General features: G+C 40.0%; 1 protein-coding gene across 4 annotated transcripts in view; it reads right to left on the bottom strand.

Moving 5' to 3' along the window:
• The window catches only part of LOC102122290 (testis-specific basic protein Y 1-like), a 537360-nt gene that overhangs the window by 67507 nt on the left and 449509 nt on the right, over positions 1-20344 (bottom strand). The gene's annotated exons all lie outside the window — the stretch shown is intronic.

Raw genomic sequence — 20344 nt, 5'->3', positions numbered from 1 at the left:
GTCAAACGCTATTACTGGTTCTAGGTCTTTGAGGAATCGCCATGCCACCTTCCACAATGGTTGAAATAATTTACAGTCCTGCCAATAGTGTAAAAGTGTTCCCATTTCTCCACAACCTCATTAGCATCTGTTGTTTCTTGACTTTTTAATAATCACCATTCTGACTGGCATGAGATGGTATCTCATTGTGGTTTTGATTTGCGTTTCTCTAATGATTAGTGATATTGAGCTTTTTTTCATGTTTGTCGGCCGCATACATTTTTGCAATCTATCCACCTGACAGAGGTCAAATATCCAGAATCTACAAGGAACTTAAACAAATTTACAAGAAAGCAACAAACAACCCCATTGAAAAGTGGGCAAAGAGCATGAACAGACACTTCTCTGTTACTTTAGATAACAGAAATTCAGAATGTTTTGTGAAAGTTGCCTTTTCTTAAAGAGGGAGTCATACTTCCAAAACAAATGAACAAACAAATAAACAAGCATTTTCAATTAAAGAAAGTCAAAGATTAGACATCCCAATGCAATTTGAGCAGTGCAAGTAAAAACACGTTTTTGTCTCTTGTAGATAAGTGCTGTGGAGATTATACAGTGTTTTACAAATTTTGAATGACACTTTTACATAATAACTAACTATTCTGATGTAACATTTCAAACTAATAATGCTAGAGGTTACATGTGAGTCTCATCAAGTGAAAAACAACGTACTGTCTCTCCAGCCTAAATTATCTACACATTTGTGGTTTACCCATTTGGTAGTTAAATTTTTTTTTCTGAGTAATATAAGAAATAATGGCATATATTTCATAAGGAAGAATATCATATGTTAAAGCTCGAAAATATTATCCTTTAATTTTTTCCTTGTGTTTTTCATAACTTTATGATAGTTTTATTATCATTTTTTCCCCTGAGGATTACTTTCTGCAAAGTAAGGACAATTCTGGGCTTTCTATGAAGTCCTCTTGATGACCCTTGATCTGCATTGCGCCAGGAATAACAGAAATGGCATTTAATTAAGTATTACTACTTTAGGGCAAAGCTCTGTTTTAGAGATAAACAAAGAAATTAACATTAGCGTCCCTGTTAAGTTCTTGATGGTGTTTCTCAATGTCTAGCATTCAGTGTCAGACCAAAAAAAAAAAAAAGTTGAGGTAAGAGCGTATGTTTTTTAAAATGTCAGTCTGTGTTGAAAACAGCAGCAATGAAAAATGGCAGCCTTGAGCTGAAACCTTGCTTTTCCTGAAGAGATGGGGGAACAGTTGACGCTTGAGGTCAGGGTCTGCAGAACACAATGGAAAACGTTGCAACTCTCTGCATCCTGTTTAAATGGAGGTCTATGTGTGTCCATCCCACCTTTGATGAATTGTTGTGAATGAGGTTTTGTTAAATTGGACCCTGAGGTGATTTAATTGTTCCCTCCCCTTGAAAGCATTGAATGCTGAAAGAATGCTTCCTCCAGAGGAGTGAACCCAACATCTGTTGAGATCAACCAGCAGAAGGAAAAGAGCTTGAATATAATTGAGAGCTAATAAGTAAATTAAATAAATAGCCCTGACCATCTCAGTATGAAACCTGATTTTTTGGTGATTGTTGCCAGTAAAATCTAGAGACTTGGACCACTCTAACAGTCATAAACATAATAATAATAAATAATTTTTTAAAATCTGCTCCTTTCACCCATGAGTATATACTATTACTTTATATATTGAGTCTGGATTCAACTTCCAGACCATGACATCAGCATCAATATATCATCCTCATTTGCCAACAAAATACCGATATGTGTTGCAGAAGAGAAAATATGTTCATGATGAAAGTCGACTTCATGGTGCAGATTTGCAATTGTTATTATGATTGTAAGAATTATGTAAGCTGTCAGGAAAGCAGTATTCATTGACTGCCCACAAGGTTGCTGCATACAAAACTTCAATAGTTATCTATATGCTTATGTTGGAGGCAAAACAATAGTCAAATTCATGACTTTCCTTTATTTCTTTATTTCTTTTAACTTCATATCACAAGTCTTTTTCTTTCTATCAGGTGCCAAATGTCTATCTTTTAAATATTTAATGTCAGAAAGTGGTAAATAGAAATGACCATGTCTGTTCAGGTAGTGTAAAATCAGAGAGTGGCAACCTGATTCCCTCAATCACAGCAGTGTCCTGTTTCTTAAATGCCCCTAGAAATTCACATCCTATACCACTGTTCTTCTAGGAGAAAGCCTCAAATCCTAAATCCATGCCCTCCATAATCAGGCTTTACCCAAATTAAAATATGTCTAGGGTAGGTTGGCTATTCCTGTGATTGGCCAAGTCTTGGAGTTTAGGGAATGGCAGGGCCAGCATCCTTCAGACTGGTGAATGGCTGAGATGAATGTGTGTTGGGGAGAGGAATTGAGGGCAGTTGGAGTGACCCTGATGCTACACAGAGGGGAATCCTGAACACTCTCATTCCTATAATGCCTTAGCATTTGCAAAGCTCTCACACAGACATCATGTGTCAGGATTCTCCTCAGATCCCTTCAGGGTCAGTAGGGCAGCAACCATTTCCCCGAGCCCAGATGCAAATCACCCATCCTCACAACCTGTAACTTCTTTCCTCCTTATGTTTTCATTGTTTTCCACTGTCCATTCCTCTGCTATGGCTACTAGATGGTAAGATGCTTGTTATCAGAAAAGTTGTCTGCATTGAGAAAAGTTCTCCTCCCTCTACCTGCTACATTCCAGGTGCATCAAACCTATTTGTTTGAAGAAGGAATGTGCCTGGCAGGGAGTCATTTGTGTAAGCTGGCAAAGCCAAGCCTCCAACTTCAAATCGTATCTTCTTTTTAGAAGTGGGTGATTGTAATCTAGAATCTATCTGTTTGACTTCAGAACCAGGAGAAAGTGAACAGAAATACCAGGAAGGAAATTAGAGAGGGAACAAGAAAGAACGTTCAATTAATGGAGCTGATGCTATGGGTTTCGTGTCTGTCTGCCAGTTTCCAGTTGAGTTAAGCCAAAACTAAACCCATAGCCACCCTGTTACTTACTTTCCCTGTTTACATATCTCCTCCATTCACCAGAGGCCGTTTTTTTTTTTTTTTTTTTGAGACGGAGTCTCGCTGTGTCGCCCAGGCTGGAGTGCAGTGGCCGGATCTCAGCTCACTGCAAGCTCTGCCTCCCGGGTTTTTACGCCATTCTCCTGCCTCAGCCTCCCGAGTAGCCGGGACTACAGGCGCCCGCCACCTCGCCCGGCTAGTTTTTTGTATTTTTTAGTAGAGACGGGGTTTCACCGTGTTAGCCAGGATGGTCTCGAACTCCTGACCTCGTGATCTGCCCGTCTCGGCCTCCCAAAGTGCTGGGATTACAGGCTTGAGCCACCGCGCCCGGCCTCAGAGGCCGTTTTAAAACTGTTCTACTCTCTTTGAACTTTCTATTATTATGTTTAAACTTTCTCAGTCTGAGTTGAGAGAGAGAATAAGTAAACGTTTATTGAGTTCGTACGAAATGTTAAGAGCCAGTCTAAGCACTTTTAATAAATTTACTTATTCAATCATCACAGTAATTGTATGAATTGATTACTCTGGTGGTTTTCTGTTTGTTTGCTTTTGTTTGTTGATTTGTTTGTTTTTGAGACAGGAACATTTGGTAGGAAGAAACATTCAAACTATTCCTGGGAGTAAAAACACCCCTGACTGAGTTCCACTGTTTACACACTCTTTAGCCCTTTAACTACTATCTACACTACAATCCATAACTAAACATTTTCATGTTTATATCATCAACCTAAGCCTGGGTCTCACTCTGTCACCCAAGCTGGAGGGCAGTGGTGTGATCATGGCTCGCTGCAGCCTTAACCTCCCAGGCTCCGGTGATCCTCCCACTTCAGCCTCCCAAGTAGCTGGGATTACAGGCACACACCACCATGCCTGGCTAATTTTTTAATGATGATAATGATTATTACTTGTAGCGGTAGCATTTTGCTACATTGCACATGCAGATCTCAAACTCCTGGGCTCAAGCAATCCTCCCATCTCCGCTTCCCATGCTGGGATCATAGGAGTAAGCCACTGTGCCAGACCCTTCCTGTTTTTTCATTTCATAGCTAAAGGAAGGGAGGTTGACAGAGGTTAAGTCCCCTGCCCCAGGGTAGGCATCTTGAAAAGGGTGAAGCCAGAACTTGAAACCCTGGGTGTTTCCTTAACTGCTTCTACTCGAAGTAATTAAAGCTGTCAGTGCATTCTCTTTGTAACTTCTCTCCTTCTCCAACAGAGAAGACACACCACTTCTTTTGGAAGACAGCTCTCCCACCAGGACTCATGACTCTCACCTGTTTAACCCACTTTAGGACTTTAGGGACCAGGTTGCATTTCCTGTATCTTCAACCTCTCCCCTCTTCTGGTCTCTTTCCATGAACATCCAAACGTCAGGTATTTTCTGCAAAGTCTTCCCTTAACTCTGTCTTTCCTTGGATCAACCAGTTAATGCCTCACCTTCTTTTCAGGGTCACATTTATGTTTATTTTCTCTCTCTCTTTTTTTTTTTTTTTTTTGAGATGAGGTCACACCATGTTGCCCAGGCTGGCCTCCAACTCCTGGGCTCAGGCAATCTTCCCCACTCTGCCTCCCAAAGTGCTGGGATTACAAGCGTGAGCCACCACACCCAGCTCAGGGTCACATTTCTTAAAAGATGTGTCTTCATTTTCCATCTCTCCTTTGTCACATCCTGTTCAGTGGTAAACCCACTGCAGCACGACACTGTCACCATGACATTGATACAGTTGTTTCTGCTAAAGTCCCCTTGACCTTCCACTTGTGTGACCCAGCAAACACATTCTTGGTTTTTTTGTACTTGGTATCTCTGTGACATTTGCCCCTGTTGTTTATGTCTATTTCCTTAGCTTCTCTGACACCTCAATGTCCTGATTTTCTATGTCTCTGGTTGTCTCTCCACAGTCAGTTTTGTGGGCTCCTTTCCTAATACTTTTCCTTTCAATGCTGGCACATAACAAGATGCTGTTCTTGAACCTCAGTCCTCTCCTCTGATTGCTCTGCATCATGGTTTCTCAACCTTAATATTATTGACCTTTTCAAACTGTGTAATTCTTTAATTCTTTGTTGTGGAGTTGTAAGATGTTTAGTAGCATCCCCGACCTGCACTCACTGCATGCTGGCAACATCCTTCCCTCTGACTGTAAGACTAACAATGTCCCCTGGCATTGCCAAGTGTGTCAGGATTTTTTGCATTGCTATAAAGAAATACCTGAGACTGGGTACTTGTAAAGAAAAGAGGTTTAATTGGCTCGGGGTTCTGCAGACTGTACAGGAAGCATGGTGCTGGCATCTGCTTCTGGTGAGGCTTCAGGAAGCTTCCAATCATGGTGGAAGGTGACAAGGAGCCAGCATGTCACATGGTGAGACTGGGAGCAAGAGAGAGTGAAGAGAGGTGTCGTACTCTTTTAAACAGCCAGATCTCAAGATAACTGACTCACTATTGCCAACACCAAGCCATTCACGAGGGATCCACCCGCTGGTACCAAATCACCTCACACCAGGCCCCACCTCTGACATTGCAGATCATACTTTGACATGAGATTTGGCAGGAACAAACATCCCAATGATATCACCAAGTGTCCTCTAGGAGTAAAAACACCCCTGATTGAGCTCCACTGTTTACACACTCTCTATCCTTTTAATTAGTATCAACACTACAATCCACAACTAAGCATTTTGATGTTTATATCATCAGCCTAGGCCTTTCTCCTCCATACAAGATTATTCAATCCTGTTTGATAATTCCATGGAGCTGTCCTAAAAGCACAGGAAAATAAATTTACCATTCCCCACACTGAAACTTGTCTTCTACTCCTAACTTGTCTGTTTGTACTCTGAGATTTCTGACCTCAATAAATAGCACCATCTTCCATGACGTTTCTCAAGGTAGGACATGGGTGCCTCCCTTACCCCACATCTACTCCAGCATCAAGTCTCTTAGATTCAATTTCCTTAACACGGAGCTTCTTCTCTCTTTCTCCACACCTCTACCATTTTTCTCTAGCATCCTTTGTGCATTCTATAAGTGCGACAGCTTCCTAAAGTATATCTTGCCTTGCAAACATTTGCTTTAAACATTCATTAGTCCAAATGCAACCAGAGTGATTACATTAAACTTCAAGCTGTCCAATGCTGAGCAAATACCTTCAGATCTTAACGTCTTTCAGTGTCCTTAGGATAAAGTGCACAATCTAAAGCATGGCTTGCAAAGCACTCTATGACATGGCCCCTGCTTGATTCTCATCTTTAATGGTTTACCTCATCTAGGTTCCGTTCGTAAAATCTCATCATCTACGGGATGGATCTATTTACAGTTACCAGAAAAGCACCATCTCTCTCCCCTACCCCCAAGGCTCTGTACTGGTTGCTCTTTCTGCCTAAATGCCTTCCTCTCTCTATCCCTCCACTCCTTTCTTTTGCCAACTTTCTCCATCTTCAAACCTCAGCTTACATAGGAAGCTGTCACCAACCCACATAAACCTAGTGAATGGCTTCTCCTTTTATGCCATCTGTGTAATGTTCGTCATATTCCACCCACTCTGCAGCCACTGCCTGCTGACCGATGGAATTCTCTGGCTAGGTTGTGAGTCCAGAAGATCATGATACTCACTTGAATGCTGTTCTATTTTTAAATCCCATGATAGAGGTACTCCAGGAGGTAGTTAATAAATAAATTTAATAAACATATGAATAAAAAAGTACATAAATGATCCATCTTGGCAATAATGTATGTTTGCATCCAGGAGCAATAATTTTATTGCATTCTTATCCACTGTGTTGTAATTTAAAACTTTGGAACAGAATTTTACTGCTCCATTGCTCTTCCTCTCCCTTTCTCCTTTATGAGGGACACAGAAGTAAAGAGAATTAGGGGCAGCAAGGAATTAGCATTTACTGAGTGTCCAATCTGTCAATCTCTTTAGGCATCATTTCACTGAGTGTTCACAACAACCCTCAGAGTTAAGCATCAGTGTAGAGACCAGGTTACTGAGGCTCACAGAGTGTAATGACACATCCTTCAAGATATTGGCTGGAATGCAGTCTCTTCTGGAGCTTGAAGTCCTTTTCTAGGCTCACTTGGGCTGTTGGCAGTACCCAGGTCCTTGTGATTATGGGACTGGGGTCTCCCTTTGCTTGCTGGCTGTTGGTCAGGGATTGCTCTCAGCTCCTGGAGTCTGTCCTTAGGGCCTAGCCACAGGGTCCTCTCTCAACATGATGATTGACTTACTCAAAGCCAGTAGGAGGACCTTTCATCTGTCAGCTACAATACAGGTATACAAAATATACTGGAATCATGTCCATCATGTCCACCCCATTACCTTTGTCATACAAAGTAACCTAACGGAGGAAGTGTCATTCCATCATAGTCATAGGTCCCAACCAATTCAGGAGAAGGGACTCTTACAGGGCATGTGTGGCAGCAGTGGGAATTCTGACTACTACAACAGTAACCTGGAAAGACACAGAATTTCCTGTCCAAGGAGCTAGGTTCCAATCCCAATTCCGTAGGTGAATTATTCAATCAACCGTGAGTCTCAGCAATTTGTAGAAATTTGTGGTAACTCATTATACAGCAATAGATTTCCAATAAACCAAGTTGCATGCTTGTACAAAAGTACTAGAGAGTAGTGTCTGCAGAAGGCAGAAAGAAATTCCTTATTTTGCCCTAGATCCTCAACATTCATGACACATTAGAAAGGACTGTCAATCATTCTTATTAAAAAAAAAAAAAGAAAAAAACCTCAAATCTGGTCTGCTAGGAAAGCCCATTTTTCCAGCAACAATGTCCTTCTGTATAAAAATTATATAGTAATCCCACTGCATTTCTACACACGTAAGTATTTTTCCATCTTTTGGAGTAATTTTACAAGTGGCCAATGACTGAGAACAAAAGAATTGAGTGAAAACACAACTGTATAACACAGTGTCTGGCCAGGCATGCCCGTGCAGAAGGCAGTTCTGCTCATGTGGGCTTCCTGGCACAGATTTCTGGGGCTAAACTGGCGTGACATCAGACACTAGTTACAGGGGAGCATTCTGGCGGGGCATTTCATGCTGCGGTTCAGCTGAAAAGCAGGTAGGGCTGAGTTCACACAGGTCTCTTTCCTGGGAAGTCTGAAGCGTTGAGTCCCAGCTGGAAGGAGGCCTTGCCAACAAAAATTTCAAAGTTTCACAAGGTCAAAAACCAGCCTGCCCGTGGTCCAGGCTTTCACAGCCTCTACCCACAGATGCCAGTGGGAACTCCCTACCAAAACCAAAAAGGTCTCCCTACATTGCCAAACATGCACTGAGAGAAAAAAAGAAAGAAGAAAACTAATAATTTCTGATTTTTAAACAAAAGGAAAAACATAATTGTCCACTCTCTTTCATTAAGCTATCGGTTCAACTCCAATATTGTATCACTCTACCCTGGGTTTGATAGCAATTTCTATTAAAATAAAAACCATATCTCTAGGATTCATATTCTCCTCATTTTAAATACAGATTTAAGAACATAATTACATATTTTAATATACCTTAACATACATGGGATTTATGTTTATTGATGTGGAAATGAAATTAAAAAGAAATGTGCTCATTTTAAGAATATGCCTACCAAGGAGTAAAAAACATATTCCGACCCCCCAAAAAGATAAATTGGAAATTAGGACAATTTTACCTGAAACAACTCATTCTAAGGGAAAACAAACAAACAAACAAACTCATTTCTATGTTGCTTTTGTTCCTTGCTTTGAAAAATTTTGATTATAACTCAAGATCAACCAAACTGCCTCACCTTTTAAAAAAGATAAAAGACGTTCACAGGAATAGTTTTAAAATAATGAGAAACATTTATCAAACTAGCAAAGGAAATGTAAAGATTTTTCTGATGATGTAGACTTTGAAAGTGATCAAATATGATCCTGGTGATCCAGGGACCAAGACTAATCTCCTAACAATCCACCCTTTATCAAGTTGTGGGCTTCTTAGGAAAACAGGGCACAGAGAAAACCGAGTTCAAGCTTCCAGTTTATTAGCTGAGTATATGATTCAGAAGAATCATCCTCTTTACAAAGAGTACAGTCCACTATTTTTTAAACATGAGATTACTTTAAGAATATAAATGAATTCCCCTGAAGGATGTTTCAGAGAAATGTATATTTTGACTAGTCTGCCCATTCTTAATGCTAGTAGGCTCTTCCCTATCTAATCCACAAATTAATTGTTCCTTTAAAATCCGAGCACTTGGGCTGGGCGCGATGGCTCATGCCTGTAATCCCAGCACTTTGGGAGGCCGAGGGGGGTGGATCACCTGAGGTCAGGTGTTCGAGACCAGCCTGGCCAACATGGTGAAACTCTGTCTGTACTAAAAATCCAAAAAAAAAAAAAAAAAAAAATTATCTGGGCATGGTGGTGCGCACCTGTAATCCCAGCTACTCAGGAGGCTGAGGCAGGAGAATTGCTTGAACCTGGGAGGCGGAGGTTGCAGTAAGCCGACATCCAGCCACTGCCACTACACTCCAGCCTGGGCAACAGAGCGAGACTTCAAAAAAAAAAAAAAAAAAAAAAAAAATCCAAGCTCTCTAAGAAGGCAAATGGTATAGGCACAATCAGCTTGTTTATTTTATTCTCTGGCTTTTTTTTTTTTTTTTCTTTGAGGTTATGTAACTAATCTAAAAGGCATCTTGAGAAATGGTTGATGTTGGACACCCTTGTGTTTTGGAATTCCAGCAACATATCTCAGATCTTTACCTTTATTAGCACAGATGATCCCATACATGCTAGGCCATTTGACTGCAATTGGGCATGGAGAATTAATTTCTTTGCTTAAACAGTTGCTTGCAACCCTGCCTCCTCCTCCTCCACCCACAGCAATGCATGCATTTAGGGGCAGTTGTACCTATACAGGTTTTCTAAACAAACATAATTGATTTCACAATTAGTTTTTCAATATCACTGAAGCCATTTGACAAATTAACTGGTATAATATTAAACAACAGTATTTGAAGGGCTAAGTAGCCACCTCTGGACTGCGGATTCCCAGTGGGGGGCTTCCACTGGAAATCACTCCTGAATTGGGAATTCCTGATAAAAATCCTTCTAATGCTAATTCACCACCCCTGAGGTGTAGAGTGGTGTTGACTTGCACACACACATGTACATAGCATGATTGTATTTTTTTTTAACAGGAAATCTCAGATAATAATAATATTTCCAGATTCCATAATATACACATAGTTCTAAAATCGTTGGTGTGAGTAGATCTAGAAATTACTGTGTATTCAAGTGGACTATGTATTCAAGTTTCTACAATGGGTGATTTAAAACTTAGCAATCAAAATTTAAATGCGTTAAACACTTGAAATGCACCCTCCCACCTCTTTATATCTATTTTACGGGACTTCCACCTAAGTGTATTCTGATATTTCCATTACTGGTTGTCATAGCTGAATACTGGTAATAACATAAATGCCATGGTTAAGTACATTATGACATACTCATAAAATGGTATGATTTTTAGCTGTAAAACAGAAGGAATAACTAAATATAGAGTGAAAGAAAGAGGATCACCAAAATCTATTTATAGACAAAAATCTCAGAACAGCACATATTTTAAGGGAGTACCTTTTTGAACTTTTTTACAATGTATGTGTTACGATGTTTTTAACTTTCTTTTTTTCTATTAATGTATAATACACTACATACCACTGGCTTTTCTTCTGTGCAGAATTGGGGCAAATTATAAAAAAGTAAAATAGAGATTATTTTTTCCTCCAGACATTTACATTTTTGCTGTGTGCAAGTAGTAAAAGTGAAATCACCTTTACAAAAATTATGAGAGTGAGAAAAATTTGACAAGAAAACTATGGCAGTGAAAGAGATCTGACCTAACTGACTCTGTCTTGCTTTTAACCTCCAACCTGCCCTTTTTCACTCCTCGGTATAGGGAAATCTAACTTTAGGAGGAATTGAGTTTATAATTTAACTTTGGAACAAAGACGATAACAACCCCTTCCTGAAACAAACCCCCTCCTTGACTGAGGATCAGACCTCCTTAGTAAAACTAAAGAGTTAGCCACAAGAGTAGAAATTATGGCTCAGGAATCATGCAGCTGGAGGCCACAAGATTCCTAAACTCCCCAATTACTCCTAGGGATAACATCACGATTGTAAAACCTATAATTGGTGTTCAGTGTATTTTTCAGACCCTGTATCCTGATGAACCAGTGGCACTACCCACACCAGTAAACTGGCCCACCTAGTTATGCAACCCCCCCAGGAGCAGAAGACACCCAGGAGAACTCCCTTTCACCCACCATGATTTAATCCCCAACCCAACCAATCAGCATTCCTCACTCCCTAGCTCTTTGCCCACCAAATTATCCTTAAAAACCCTCCCAGCCTTCAGGGAGACTGATTTGAGTAATGACTCCATCTCCTGCATGGCCAGCCTCCAGTCAATTAAAGTCTTTCTTTACTGCAATACCATGATCTCAGTGAATTGATTTTGTCTGTGCAGTGGGCAGGACAAACCCATGGGGTGATTACAAATTAACTTAAAATGGTGTTTAAGACTGTTGTATAAGGACGTAAAGAGAAGAGAAGAAAGTTTGGGGGTGGAGAGGGAGATTCACATGAGTTTGGTGAAAAATCATTTTTAGAGAAGTTGAGATTCAGAGTTGAGGATTATGTGTGGGTGGGCATTATGTAAACAGGAAGAAATTAGACAGATGTTCCAGTGGAAAAATTTAATTAACATGTGACAATATCTATGAAAAAAATGTTTTTTTATGGATCTTTCAGAAAAGGGACAATAACTACTTTTCTATCAGGATTAAAATTGATTGAAAGAGTTTTATCAATATCCCCTAATTGTACTAGTTGAACTGAAAATGCCCTATTGGCTGATTTGTATAAATCACCCACATGTAAATACATATATACACGCCCATTCACCAAATATCATTGTTAGTGCAATCAATCCAAGGACACAAGAAACCAGCTTGTCTTTGATACATACAAAGCGGACATCAAATAGCAGTGAGAGGGCTGCAGATATGCTCTCTCAAAGATTCAGACAGAAGGTTCTGAGGTGGATGAATCCAACCACAGCAGTTCAATCAGGTACAAATAAAATTGCTTAAATAAGGGGCACGCCCAAGATGGCCAAATAGGAACAGTTCCAGCCTCCAGGTCCCAGCGTGAGCAACACAGAAGATGGGTGATTTCTGTATTTTCAACTGAGGTACTGGGTTCATCTCACAGTTGGCGCTGGTCCACGGGTGCAGCCTGCCCAGTGAGAGCTGAAGCAGGGTGAGGCATCACCTCAACTGGGAAGTGCAAGGGGGAAGGGAATTAGTTTTCTTAGCCAAAGGAAATTGAGACACACATCACCTGGAAAATCGGGTAACTCCCACCCTGATACTGCACTTTACCAAGGGTCTTAGCAAACGGCACACCAGGAGATTATATCCCACACCTGGCCCGGAGGGTCCCATGCCCACGGAGCCTCCCTCATTGCTAGCACAGCAGTCAGAGATCTAACTGCAAAGTGGCAGCAAGGCTGGGGGAGGGGTGCCCACCATTGCTGAGGCTTAAGTAAGTAAACAAAGCTGCCAGGAAGTTCGAATTGGGTGGAGCCCACTGCAGCTCAAGGAGGCCTGCCTGCCTCTGTAGACTCCACCTCTGGGAACAGGGCATAGCTAAACAAAAAGCAGCAGAAACCTCTGCAGTTATAAATGTCCCTGTCTGACAACTTTGAAGAGAAAAGTGGTTGTCCCAGCACCAAGGTTGAGATCTAAGAACAGACAGACTGCCTGCTCAAGTGGGTCCCTGACCCCTGAGTAGCCTAACTGGGAGACACCCCACACTAGGTGCAGACCAACACCTCACACCTCACATGGCTGGGTACACCTCTGAGACGAAGCTTCCAGAGCAAGAATCAGACAGCAACACTTGCTGTTCAGCAATATTCTATCTTCTGCAGCCTCTGCTGCTGACACCCAGGCAAACAGGGTCTGGAATGGACCTCAAGCAAACTCCAACACACCTGCAACTGAGGGTCCTGACTGTTAGAAGGAAAACTAACAAACAGAAAGGATACAAACACCAAAATGCCATCAGTACATCACCATCATCAAAGACCAAAGGCAGATAAAACCACAAAGATGGGGAAAAAGCAGTGCAGAAAAGCTGGAAATTCAAAAAATCAGAGCGCATCTCCCCCTCCAAAGGAACGCAGCTCATCACCAGCAATGGAACAAAGCTGGACAGAGAATGACATTGACGAGTTGAGAGAAGAAGGCTTCAGTCGATCAAACTTCTCAGAGCTAAAGGAGGAACTATGTAACCAGCACAAAGAAACTAAAAACCTTGAAAAAAGAATGGATGAATGGATAACTAGAATAACCAATGCAGAGAAGACCTTAAAAGAACTGACAGAGATGAAAACTACAACACGAGAGCTACTTGACAAATGCACAAGCTTCCGTAACTGACTTGATCAACTGGAAGAAAGAGTATCAGTGATTGAAGATCAAATGAATGAAATGAAGTGAGAAGAGAAGTGTAGAGAAAAAAGAGTAAAAAGAAATGAACAAAGCCTCCAAGAAATATGGGATTATGTGAAAAGACCAAATCTACGTCTGATTGGGGTGCCTGAAAGTGATGGGGAAAATGGAACCTAGTTGGAAAACACTCTGCAGGATATCATCCAGGAGAACTTCCCCAACCTAGTAAGGCAGGCCAACATTCAAATTCAGGAAATACAGAGAACGCCACAAAGATACTCCTCGAGAAGAGCAACTCCAAGACACATAATTGTCAGATTCACCAAAGTTGAAATGAAGGAAAAAATGTTAAGGGCAGCCAGAGAGAAAGATCGGGTTACCCACAAAGCGAAGCCCAGCAGACTAACAGCAGATCTCTTGGCAGAAACTCTACAAGCCAGAAGAGAGTGGGGGCCAATATTCAACATTCTTAAAGAAAAGAATTTTCAACCCAGAATTTCATATTCAGCCAAACTAAGTTTCATAAGTGAAGGAGAAATAAAATCCTTTACAGACAAGCAAATGCTTAGAGATTTTGTCACCACAAGGCCTGCCCTACAAGAGATCCTGAAGGAAGCACTAAACATGGAAAGGAAGAACAGGTACCAGCCATTGCAAAAACATGCCAAAATGTAAAGACCATCAATGCTAGGAAGAAACTGCATCAACTAACGAGCAAAATAACCAGCTAATATCACAATGACAGGATCAAGTTGACACACAATATTAACCTTAAATGTAAATGGACTAAATGGTCCAATTAAAAGACACAGACTGGCAAATTGGATAAAGAGTCAAGACCATCAGTTTGCTGTATTCAGGAGACCCATCTCACATGCAGACACACACATAGGCTCAAAATAAAGGGATGGAGGAAGATCTACAAAGCAAATGGAAAACAAAAAAAAAAAAGCAGGGGTTGCAATCCTAGTCTCTGATAAAACAGACTTTAAACCATCAAAGATCAAAAGAGACAAAGAAGGGCATTACATAATGGTAAAGGGATCAATTCATCAGGAAGAGCTAACTGTCCTAAATATATATGCATCCAATACAGGAGCACCCAGATTCATAAAGCAAGTCCTTAGAGACTTACAAAGAGACTTAGACTCCCATACAATAATAATGGGAGACTTTAACACCCCACTGTCAACATTAGACAGATCAACGAGACAGAAAGTTAACAAGGATATCCAGGAATTGAATTCAACTCTGCACCAAGCGGACCTAATAGACATGTACAGAACTCTCCACCCCAAATCAACAGAATATACATTCTTCTCAGCACCACATCACACTTATTCCAAAATTGACCACATAGTTGGAAGTAAAGCCCTCCTCAGCAAATGCAAAAGAACAGAAATTATAACAAACTGTCTCTCAGACCACAGTGTAATCATACTAGAACTCAGGACTAAGAAACTTAATCAAAACTGCTCAACTACATGGAAACTGAACAACCTGCTCCTGAATGACTACTGGGTACATAATGAAATGAAGGCAGAAATAAAGATGTTCTTTGAAACCAATGAGAACAAAGATACAACATACCAGAATCTCTGGGACACATTTAAAGCAGTGTGTAGAGGGAAATTAATAGCACTAAATGCCTACAAGAGAAGGCAGGAAAGATCTAAAATTGACACCCTAACATCATAATGAAAAGAACTAGAGAAGCAAGAGCAAACACATTCAAAGCTAGCAGAAGGCAAGAAATAACTAAGATCAGAGCAGAACTGAAGGAGATAGAGACACAAAAAACCCTCCTCCAAAAAATCAATGAATCCAGGAGTTGGTTTTTTGAAAAGATCAACAACATTGATAGACCGCTAGCAAGACTAATAAAGAAGAAAAGAGAGAAGAACCAAATAGACATGATAAAAAGTGATAAAGGGGATATCACCAGTGACCCCACAGAAATACAAACTACCATCAGAGAATACTATAAACACCTCTACGCAAATAAACTAGAAAACCTAGAAGAAATGGATAATTTCCTGGACACTTACACTCTCCCAAAACTACACCAAGAAGAAGTTGAATCCCTGAATAGACCAATAGCAGGCTCTGAAATTGAGGCAATAATTAATAGCCTACCAACCAAAAAAAGTCCAGGACAAGACGGATTCACAGCCAAATTCTACCAGAGGTACAAGGAGGAGTTGGTACCATTCCTTCTGAAACTATTCCAATCAATAGAAAAAGAGGGAATCCTCCCTAACTCATTTTATGAGGCCAACATCATCCTGATACCAAAGCCTGACAGAGATACAACAGAAAAAGAGAATTTTAGACCAATATCCCTGATGAACATTGATGCAAAAATCCTCAATAAAATACTGGCAAACCGAATCCAGCAGCACATCAAAAAGCTTATCCACCATGATCAAGTGGGCTTCATCCCTGGGATGCAAGGCTGGTTCAACATACGCAAATCAATAAACGTAATCCAGCATATAAACAGAACCAAAGACAAAAACCACATGATTATCTCAATAGATGCAAAAAAGGCCTTTGACAAAATTCAACAGCCCTTCATGCTAAAAACTCTCAATAAATTCGGTATTGATAGAATGTATCTCAAAATAATAAGAGCTATTTATGACAAACCCATGGCCAATATCATAATGAATGGACAAAAACTGGAAGCATTCCCTTTGAAAACTGGCACAAGACAGAGATGCCCTCTCTCACCACTCCTATTCAACATAGTGGTGGAAGTTCTGGCTAGGGCAAGAGAAAGAAATCAAGGGTATTCAGTTAGGAAAAAAAGAAGTCAAATTGTCCCTGTTTGCAGATGACATGATTGTATATTTAGAAGACCCCATCATCTCAGCCCAAAATCTCCTTAAGCTGATAAGCAACTTCAGCAAAGTCTCAGGATACAAAATCAATGTGCAAAACTCACAAGCATTCTTATACACCAGTAACAGACAAACAGAGAGCCAAATCATGAATGAACTCCCATTCACAACAGCTTCAAAGAGAATAAAATACCTAGGAATCCAACTTACAAGGGATGTAAAGGACCTCTTCAAGGAGAACTACAAACCACTGCTCAGTGAAGTAAACGAGGACACAAACAAATGGAAGAACATACCATGCTCATGGATAGGAAGAATCAATATTGTGAAAATGGCCATACTGCCCAAGGTAATCTATAGATTCAATGCCATCCCCATCAAGCTACCAATGACTTTCTTCACAGCATTGGAAAAAACTGCTTTAAAGTTCATATGGAACCAAAAAAGAGCCCGCATCTCCAAGACAATCCTAAGTCAAAAGAACAAAGCTGGAGGCATCACGCTACCTGACTTCAAACTATACTACAAGGCTACAGTTACCAAAACAGCATGGTACTGGTACCAAAACAGAGATACAGACCAATGGAACAGAACAGAGTCCTCAGAAATAATACCACACATCTACAGCCATCTGATCTTTGACAAACCTGAGAAAAACAAGAAATGGGGAAAGGATTCCCTATTTAATAAATGGTGCTGGGAAAATTGGCTAGCCATAAGTAGAAAGCTGAAACTGGATCCTTTCCTTACTCCTTATACAAAAATTAATTCAAGATGGATTAGAGACTTAAATGTTAGACCTAAAACCATAAAAACCCTAGAAGAAAACCTAGGTAATACCATTCAGGACATAGGCATGGGCAAGGACTTCATGTCTAAAACACCAAAAGCAATGGCAACAAAAGCCAAAATTGGCAAATGGGATCTCATTAAACTAAAGAGCTTCTGCACAGCAAAAGAAACTATCATCAGGCAACCTGCAGGATGGGAGAAAAGTTTTTCAATCTACTCATCTGACAAAGGGTTAATATCCAGAACCTATAAAGAACTCAATCAAATTTACAAGAAAATAACAAAGAACCCCATCAAAAAGTGGGCAAAGGATATGAACAGACACTTCTCAAAAGAAGACATTCATACAGCCAACAGACACATGAAAAAATGCTCATCATCACTTGCTATCAGAGAAATGCAAATCAAAACCACAATGAGATACCATCTCACACCAGTTAGAATGGCAATCATTAAAAAATCAGGAAACAACAGGTGCTGGAGAGGATGTAGAGAAATAGGAACACTTTTACACTGTTGGTGGGAGTGTAAACTAGTTCAACCATTGTGGAAAACAGTGTGGCGATTCCTCAAGGATCTAGAACTAGAAATACCATTTGACCCAGCCATCCTATTACTGGAGATATACCCAAAGGATTATAAGTCATGCTGCTATAAAGACACATGTACACGTACGTTTATTGCAGCACTATTCACAACAGCAAAGACTTGGAATCTACCCAAATGTCCATCAGTGACAGACTGGATTAAGAAAATGTGGCACATATACACCATGGAATACTATGTACCATAAAAAAGGATGAGTTTGTGTCCTTTGTAGGGACATGGATGCAGCTGGAAACCATCATTCTCAGCAAACTATCACAAGAAGAAAACCAAATACCGCATGTTCTCACTCATAGGTGGGAATTGAACAATGAGATCACTTGGACACACGAAGGGGAACATCACACACCGGGTCCTATTGTGGGGAGGGTAGGGGGGAGGGGTAACATTAGGAGATATACCTAATGTAAATGACGAGTTAACGGGTGCAGCATACCAACATGGCACCTGTATATATATGTAACAAACCTGCACGTTGTGCACATGTACCCTAGAACTTAAAGTATAGTAATAAAAAAATTGCTTAAATAGCAGTGAATAATTAGAAATTAGAAAATAGCAACAGAAAAACAAATACAGAACAAGTCAGTTCATGAGGCAGTTTAAATTAAAATGATTCACTAATAATTTGATCTTATTGGCCGCCAGAGGCAAGTGAAATTATGAAAAATAATGAATACAAGATAAATGTGTCCCCAGTGTCAGTTCGATGTGTACTGTCTCTGTTATTTTCCAGTTTCTAAACTGTTAGCAAATTAGGAAACATTTCCATCTCCGTCAGTGGAGGACTTACTCTGCTTCCAAAGTAAACACATTCACGAAGGAGTGTGTCTATAGTAAAAGGCTCTTTAAGATAGAACAGAGGCATTTAAATCTCTTTCAATTTGGCTAATATCCTGAGGAATCTTAAACCTATATCTTTACTAAAGATCATCAAATACTTCCAAAGCAATTGGGATTTTTCCTCTCATTTCTGGAGGCAGATAAATCCCCTTGAACGAAGCAGCGCTCGGTTACTTCATTATTTCTCATATGTTTGCTGTATTAGTAAGCCACAGCCATGAAAAGAGCCATTCCTTCCACTTCTGCCCAAGAAGGAAAGTTCATAATTTAGAGATTTCTGCACACCTTGACCCTTTAGTGTGCTATTGGTGCAAAATATGTGTTCCCTTCAAGTTTGATGCCCGTGATGGTATTGGGTGGATTGGCTTACTGGAAGTGAGGTGCATTCTTTGTCTGATGTTCCCATCTCCCTTGGACTTTCCTCTTAATTTTTTTTCCCTTGCATGTTTTAGGAAATGCAGACAGCAAAATAAACAAAAAACTACACTTTGGATGGCAATAATAATTTTCTGTATTTGATGGAATTTAGTTTTTCATTCAATAACTACCAATGTTGATACACAGCAATGGGAGTAAAACAGATTTTTCTAGATTAATGAATGGTTCTCAAAATGTGGTCTCCAGACGAGTAGCATCAGCATTCCCTGGGGATCTCTTAAAAATAAATTATTTGGTTCCTGTAAGGTTGGCACACAGTTGTAGATGATTAGCAAGGTGATTCTAATGTGTGATTGTAATGTGTGATGATGTATATGAGCCATTATTCTAGATGTTAATCAGAAATACCAGCATACTTCAAAAAAGAACACTCCTATGTAATATATTTTCAGTGTAGCACAGTGCTATGCCTATATTTATATTTCATGGTTAAGCCCTTTTACTGTTAAAAAGCCCTTGATATTTTTAAAAAATATTATGGCTCATTGATTAATGCATATTTACAAATAGTAATATGCTTCAGGTTACCTGATAATATCAATGTATGATGACCTATACAAATTTCTCTTCTTTGAAGGCTTAAATAACCCCAAAAATGAGGAAACAATGAAAAAGAACGGCACTACCTTGGAAAAATAGCATGAGTGATGCAGTTTAATGGACGCACACTTGATCTATGGCATGCTAAATGCTGAGTATGGGTTATTTCATTTAAACCTCACAACAAACCTATGTGAGGGATACTCATAACATCTGCACTTGACCCAGAAAAAAACTGAATTTCAAAGTGATTGAATGTCTTACTGAAGGGGCCATAGTTAGGGAAGCAGCATTTAATACCCCAGAACCATACCACCCATACTTTTCCCCTCTGTGGCAGCCTCATTCATTAAAATAACTCCACTTGTGTTCTTTTTAATTAGAGTTGAAAATTCTTTTTTGCAAGAAATCAGCTTTATTGTCCATGCTCTGATGTAAGGGCATGTAGATAAACCACCATGAATGAAATTACAGTGAAGTTTCTCATTAGTTGTTTAGAGTAGGATTGTGTGTGGGGAGAAGAGAGCTAGGTGAGGATGGAAAGTGTGGCCTCCCTCCAGTGTGAAGGAGACAATATTTTTACAGCAATCTTGTTTTAACCATGCTCATCTAAGCCCAGCAGCTAGGAATATGACTCTGGGTGGAATGGTATCTTTTCTAAGATGTCATGATGTCATTTCTCTGTCTCCTTTTTTTTTTTTTTTTTTTTTTTGAGATGGCATTTCACTCCATTGCCCAGGCTGGAGTGCAGTGGC

This window comes from Macaca fascicularis, chromosome X (assembly GCF_037993035.2).
Source record: "Macaca fascicularis isolate 582-1 chromosome X, T2T-MFA8v1.1".
Taxonomy (NCBI): domain Eukaryota; kingdom Metazoa; phylum Chordata; class Mammalia; order Primates; family Cercopithecidae; genus Macaca; species Macaca fascicularis.
The sequence above is the reverse complement of the archived record's forward strand: the minus strand, read 5'-3'. Positions and strand labels throughout refer to the sequence as shown.